Source organism: Chrysochloris asiatica, unplaced genomic scaffold (assembly GCF_000296735.1).
Source record: "Chrysochloris asiatica unplaced genomic scaffold, ChrAsi1.0 scaffold00032, whole genome shotgun sequence".
NCBI lineage: Eukaryota > Metazoa > Chordata > Mammalia > Afrosoricida > Chrysochloridae > Chrysochloris > Chrysochloris asiatica.
In genome coordinates, this window is record NW_006408550.1 from 6,590,699 (window position 1) to 6,598,798 (window position 8,100).

The window sequence follows — 8,100 nt, forward strand, 5'->3', positions numbered from 1 at the left end:
AAATTCTGGGATGGTGGATCTCTGAATTTTTTTTTTTAGAATAAACTCTTTGGGTTTTGTTTCTGTCAAATGAGTGTCTCTGTTAATTTTTAATAATGAGGAAAAAATCAGCTAGAAGTAGAGATGTAAAGAAAAGGCTTAACATAAAAGTTTCTATAAACCAACCACCTACACAAATGTGATCAGCAAAAGAAAACCCATGTCCAGCTTTTGATTCAACACGATGGGAGACCAGCATTCACACTTAGTTGCAGAATACAGATCCATGTATCTTTCATGAGAGCACCAAACAGCTACTGCAATTTTTCTTAAAGTCACTCCACCTTTCTCAAGCTATCCCGTAACAAATTGATGCCTACTTGCATTTGAGACAAGGGGGGAAATAATTGATTTAAAGTTAAAAATAAAACAAACCTGAAATCCATTAAATGACATATACAAATGAGCAATAATAGTCTTTTCTCAATTTCTCTATTCATAAACAAAATACATAAAGGTCCATTCTCAACTTTAATTTTGGAAAAACTAAAGGAAGAAAAAACAAAAAACCATTTCATTGACTATGTAAGTAAGAAGCTCAGAAAATGGACAATAAGATCAGTCCACAGTAGAGAGTATTAGCATGTAACAAACTCTTCTATAAATATATGCAAGAAACAGTTTCAGCACAGCTGGCTTCTGTGGATTTTAATATTAACAAACAGACTTAATATTCTTGATTTGCTACAGATTTTCCACCAAATGAAATCATCACGGTGATGATAATTGGGCCCACAAGTCACACAGCACTCGTCCTTCAGAGAAAACTCTGTGGTGTGATGAGGTACAAGTCACAGAGTCTATAAAGAGGGCAACGGGCCAACAATTCTCAGCTTGCAGTATGGAGAAGGTTCTGCTTCCTGGATGCAAGGAATGGGGTATCTGCCATCCTATGTCCCTGTCACAGATTCTATATCATAAAACAAACTCCTCCATGATTCAAAATTACCAGACTGATTCTTAACAGTAAATTTTCAAGTCTAAATATACCAAACTGAAGGCTGCATATTAAGTTGTGAAATATAAAAGCACAAACATTTCTTTCCCCCCCCCCATTGAATTTTTTTTTTTAAGTTTTTATTGTAAGGTTTACATGGGAGAACATCAGCTTTACACTCATCCTATCGTATTTTGTTTCACTGCAATGGTTACAATCCCCTCCATGCATCATCAAACAACCAAAGGGTATAACACACAGCCTAACCCCCAGCCTCTAGCACACAGCCCTTCTCCCTCCCTGAGTCCAGTGTCCCCAGCCACTCCATCTGTCCACATCATTGTCTCTGTTTCCATCCCTGCTGTCACTGCCTCTCTGGGTAGGGTCCCACTCGCCGTTCTTCTCACTTACTGGTCCCAAGGACTTCCACTCCTGGGCTGCAAAATCAATCACTCGCCTCCTGCAAAATCAATCATCTACCTCTATATTTCCTGCCCTCACAGCCAGTCCTGATGGCAATTATTCACTATTGTACCACAAGAGTCTTATCCCCATTTCCTTTTGCCAGCCCAGTCCCAACGGATTGGAAATCATTCAGTGGTGATTCTACCTTCCCCCGCCCCATCTGGAACTAAGCTCCCTCTTGAAAGCTTGTAAGCCAGTCACTTCTTGCCTTTAGAGGCCCCCTCATTTTGGGTAGCCAATGTCTAAATTGCCCATCCCTGTCAACCCTGTGTACCAAGGGGGTGGGAGTGATCCTCGCTGTAAAGATTTGTTCCCTTTTTTTGAGCTACTACATCCATAAGTAAGAAGCTCTGGTAGCATAGTGGTTATGAATCGGGCTGTTAACCTCAAGGTCGGCAGTTCGAAACTACCAGTTGTTCCGAGGGAGAAAGATGAGGCTTTCTGCTCCCATAAAGATTTACAGCCTCGGAAACCCTGTACAGGGTCACTATGAGTTGGAACTGACTCCACAGCACATAACAACAACAACAACATCCCTAAGTATAGGTAAAGTTCATCAAATTGTAGCAGGTTACTCTTTTTTTTCCCCTTATTCTTTCTTCTAGTCGAGTTCTGATCATCCAGCCATTGAAACCAGGTCAAGTGGGTACTATCTGTAAGTATGGGTATTCTTGTGCATCTCCCCTCACTTCATATCAGCTGAATGCTTCACTCTCCGCTCTGGTCCTCTGTGGCCATGTCACTGCCTCTGGGCCCAGGAGTCCCCAGGTCTTGCCATACTGCTGGCCATCCAGGTCTCCACCCGGGTTCACAGGGGTCTATTGAATGTGGTTGAGCTTAGCTCACAACTTCATTGCTGTTTTTCCCCCCTCTTCCCCTTATTGGTGACCAATGTGGTCACCAGCCAGACCACATGCCAAGCACAAACATTTCTTGAAATTAAGATCCAATAAGAATAAAATGGAGTCCTGGTGTGACACTGTAGGTTAATGCATCAGACTGCAAAGTCGTTTGAACTGCAAGGTTGGTGGTTCAAGCTCACCAGCTGCTCCTTGGAAATCCTATGCAAGGCCGCTATGTATCTAGCAATCACATTTTGTTGTTGTTGTTATGTGCCGTGGAGTCGGTTCCAACTCATAGCGACTCTGTACAAGGTTTCTGCGGCTGTAAATCTTTACAGGAGCAGAAAGCCTCATATTTCTCCCACAGAACAGCTGGTAGTTTTGAACTGCTGACCTTGCAGTTTGCAGCCCGATTCGTAACCACTACACTACTAGAGCTCCTTAACTATCACATTAGGGGTGAGTTAATTAAATGTTTGATCAAATATAGCAGGCTAATTTTAAAGTATATAATTTTGTATGGCCTGTAAATGAGGTTACAAATTTTGACAGAAAAAAAGGTTCCCCACCCCTGTTCTAGTGCCTATGTTTCTCCACCAGCCCAGCCATTTTATGGGTTAATTTAGTTTAGTGGGGCCAGTCCAGAAATCAATGCATTCCTTATAATAAGATCATTTCAACTGGAAATTTTCCAGTTTCAATATCAAAGGTAGGATATGGAGAAGACACATTGTCTTCTGAAAACATAGGGATTACCTTCCAATTTCTACCAAGTGGAATTGCTGAATATACAAGCAATGTGTAACACTTCACACCACTTGCTTTGGGGGAATTGATTTTTCCCCACAGCATCAGCCTCCTGCATGAAAACTGGCAAGAATAAAAATGAACCACTGAGATAAAAGTGATGACATTTCTGTTAGAATAATATACTGAGGCGAACTTGTAACATATGTTTAGATGTCAAGAGTAAGATATTTAAAGTCAACTTTAAATGATGCTATACTTGAAGAAATTATAGGTTTGGCAATTACAATAATCACTAATCAAGAACCTGCTGTTTTGGCAGCTAAGAGCAACATCTCTAAACTTCTTAGACATTGGTTGAACAACACTGCCTTTTTCTCGATACTTGTAAAATTCTACAACGATGTTCTACATTTGTCATAATGTCCTTCTAGGCTCAACTACTAAAAGCGTCAGACAACCTCCCCCTTTGATGAATAAAGATGGCAGTAGATATATAGAGTACTGTCTACTATATTTCAAGACAACTGGTTCTATGCTAACAGTCTGTTAAGACAGAGACTGGTATTTATTCCTCCATTAGATAAAGACTCTCTCATCTCTCAGAAACACTGGCTCCGGGTGAATGGCCCCAATAAAGGGAAGACAGCTCATGTAGCCCACGGCATCAAGCCTCCTAATACCCATAACAAAGCATTTTTCATCAAGTCCTAGTAAGAACTAGACCCTTCACTGCAACTGTGTCCCTAATGGAGACAAGCACAGCAGGGAGTGGGCTTTAAAGACAGTTGGACCCCACACAATACCCTGCTGGTCTTCAGATTTTAGAGAGTTACAGAAAAGGGACACTCCGTAACATGAGGCCATGTTTATATCTGTGCAACACTGATAGTTTTCCCAGCACTCTAGGATAACCACAAGGTTTGGAGTACAAACTTAGAAACCCTATACAGAGTCACTGTGAGGCAGAACCGACTTGACAGCACTTAACAACCACTTCAACAACTGGCGTGGTGCTGTAGGATCAGTATAGGGCTGTGAAGCAAAAAACTGGCAGTTCAAACCCACCAACTGCTCCTTGGAAACCCTCCACGGTGTCGCCATGACTCAGAACTGACTCAACGGCACTAACAACAACAACCCACATGTGACTACTGCGTGCATGAGGTACGGCTAGCGCAACAGAGAAACAGAATTGTTTGTTTTATCTAACAGCAAAAACTATAAATGTCAATGTAAAGAGTCACACAGGGATAGCACATTGCTACGGTACTGACATCACTTCACAGAAGGCTCAAAAAGGGTTTTTAAAAACAGGGCTCATGAACCCCCAAGTACCCAAAATGACAGAAAGTACATGGACTTTGAAAGATGTATAAACTTGAAATGTCCCTCTCTGAAGTCTTAAATCTGTGTTCATTTTTTTTTTTTTTTCCAATTTAATTACAACTGTACTTTAATAAGAGTCCTGGTATGGCACTGTAGGATTAGCACTACACTGCTAACCTCAAGGTCTGCAGTTTAAACTCCCCAGCTGCTTCTTAGAAACCATATACAGGGCCACTATGGGTCAGAATCGCCTCCACAGCACTTAACAACAACAATTACCTTTATTAATTTTCCAGAAAACTACAGCATGTACTTTTCTTATCTCACAAAGCATGGCATTCTATAATAGAGACTGTAGCGGTGGTAGAGGTGTGCCGAAGAGTCAATTCCGACTCTCAGCGACCCTGCACAGTGTTTCCAAGGCTGTGAATCTTTATGGGAGCAATAAGCCTTATCTTTCTCCTGTGGAGTGGCTGGTAGTTTCGAACTGCTGACCTTGAGGTTATCAGCCTGACGCGTGAACACTACGCTACCAGAGCCTTAATAGAGACAATCGAAAAAGACATAAAATTGTTTAAACATTACTTTATTTGATATAGCCTTCAGGATTTGGAGACTTTTCATTTTGTGTAAGGGATTTACTATCTAGCACTACCCTAATGCTCCATAAATGTTGGACTGATTATAAAATAAATGAAATTCAAGAGTAATTGGTAACATTCTTAATTATTTCTAATACCTTGATATAGCGCTATTTGAAAGTCTACAAAAACATACACACACAGTATTCATCAAACTATTTATTATAGTTTTTATTCACAAAGAAAAGGGACAACCATCTCAATATTCAACTATATTGGAATTACATAAGTAAACTAAAACTCATTAATTCTGTCGGATACCATGAAGCCGTTAAGACATGTACTATAATGATAAAAATGTACACTATAAAAAAATACGATTAGAAAATTTTACGTAGTATGATAATTTTTTTTTACATATACATAAAGAAATAAGCCAAACACCCCACAAATATTAATAGCTCTTCTCACTAGGAGACAAACAACATGTAGTTATTTTTTTTCTTCACACTTTTCTATTACCTTACTAAATTTTGATAATGAGTATAAACGACTTGTATAGGAGGAAGGGAAGAATAAAGATATTGAAAAAATTTACTCACTGTGTGAGCCCTAGGCTCTTTGTTTCCTGTCATTTGAGAGTGGCTTACAGTATTGTAAGAGGACAGGAGCTCAAACCACAGCATCTCAAATATGCTTGGCTGCCAACAGCCTGGAAACCGAGCCATGAGAGTAATTACAGGCTGCTTTCCCAGCACCTTCCTGTGGCTGCCATTGGAGACATCGTCTTCCTTCCCTGAAGGATGGTACAGTGTGGTCAGCTTCTCCCTCAGCTTTTGGCTTGCTTTCCAGAGATATAAGCCTTTCCAGCGTGAAAAAGCACCCTCCTATAAAAACTAAATGGGGAGCACAGTGGTTCTGTAGGATAAGCACTGGACTGTAAACCACAAGGTCGACGGTTTGAGCCCACTAGCCACTCTATGGGAGAAAGATGACGTTTTCTGCTGCCACAAATATTTATAGCCTCGGAAACCCTATACAGGGTAGCAATGAGTTGGAACTGGCTTCATGGCACTTAGCAACAATAACAACATCACAATACACACACCTAAGTAATCCAGTTTAAGGTGATAACTTGGAACCAATTATTTTTTTTTTTTTAATATGAAGACTGTGGCACAATTTTTAGAACCATCACTTGGAGGAGAAGTATGCAAAGCACTCTCTGACAGCTCAGAAAATTGAGCCCCTAATTCTGTCTGGGATGCTTAAGATCAGCTTGTAAAGACATTAAACATGAATATTAAGTTCACCAGGGAATGATGAAAGAGAAAGACATTCCAAGTAGAAGGAACTGCTAGGGCAAAGGCTCAGAGATGATGACACATCCAAAGAACCATGGAATACTTCAGCTAAGGCTAACGTGCAAGGCATGTGCTAGAAAGTAGGAGAAGTGATCCTGGAAAAAACAACTCAGTCTGGAACATGAAAATACCTTGCAAGTCAAATGAAAGAATTTGGACTTCATCCCATGCCATCAACAACTTAATGATTGAATCGGGCTGCGAACCTAAAGGTCAGCGGTTCGAGACTACCAGCTGCTCCGCGGGAGAAAGATGAGGCTTTCTACTCCCGTAAGGATTTACACCCTCGGAAACCCTGTACAGGGTCGCTATGGGTCGGAACCGACTCGACGGCACGTAACAACAACAACAACAACAAGGAGTTCAATGGATTGCACTGCTGTGATCTTAGAATGAGCCCTTTGGGTGAAGTAGAGAGATGAGTTGGGGAGGTAGGTATGTCTCCTGATAGATGCAATCACAACAGTGTAAAAAGGAGATAAGTAGTTGAGTTAAAATAATAATATTGATGATGAAGGGAAAAGGGCAAATTTGAAATATTCCAATGGTAGAATCCAAAAGATTAGAGGACCCACTAAATAAGAAAAGAGATAGGGAAGAAGAAAAAAAGGAACAATATAGACCAACAAGGATTCTTAATCCTTTCTCTAACAGAGAGACTAGTAAACTAAGGCCTATCTCCTCAAAATGTTTTCAAATGCACAAAATACAATTCAAAGTATGAGAAGGAATCTAAAAAGATCAAAATGCAGTTCTATCCAGGGAAACCCAAGTGAAGATCATCTACTTGAGCAATGGCTCTCAGGAGGAGGACTAGTTAACACCCATTGCTGAGTCCCACCAACACGAAAGTCCCCAGGTGACACTGATGCAGTTGGTCTGGGGAATCCTGTTAGGAAGCACTGTACTAGAGTAATGTCCAGGTTCCTGGCTAGAAATCCGGGGGACTGCTTCTGCTAGCATTCTCACTTTTCTACCCCAAGGACCTTGGGCATATAGTATGAATTTAGTAAATATTTCCTCAACAAATGTAATCAGTTTAGTACTTGATATGAAAAGGTGCTCTGGTAGTGTAGTGGTTACGAACCGGGCTACAAACCACAAGGACAGCAGTTCGAAACTACCAGCTGTTCTGTGGGAGAAAGATAAAGCTTTCCGCTCCCGTAAAGATTTACAGCCTAGGAAACCCTGTACAGGGTCACTATGAGTCAGAACCAACTCCACGGCACATAACAACAACAACAACATTTTGAAACAAGAGTCCTGGTGATGCTGATGGATAGATGTTGGACTGTTAACCCCAAGGTCAGTTGTTCAAACTCATGAACTGCTCCACTGGAGAAGGATGAGACTGTCCATTTCTGTAAAAACGCATACATTTTGGGAATCCTAAGAAGCAGTTCTCCTCTGTCCTATACAGTCACCATGGGGCAGAATCGAGTGGATTGCAATGAACTCCTTTTAGTATGTTGGTGGTGGTAGTATATTTGGGAAATGTATACCTTTGTTCTTTGGTTGTTGCAGTCCTTGAAACTCCTAAGAGACAGTGGATTACATGATTTTGATCTCGCTTACAAGTGTCTGGTAGCGTAGTGGTTACGAATCAGGCTGCGAACCTTAAGGTCAGCGGTTCTAAACTACCAGCCGTTCCGCGGGAGAAAGATGAGGCTTTCTACTCCCGTAAGGATTTACACCCTCGGAAACCCTGTATAGGGTCGCTATGGGTCGGAACCGACTCGACGGCACTTAACAACAACAACATACAAGTGTCTTTAATTCAGAAACTGATCTTTAGC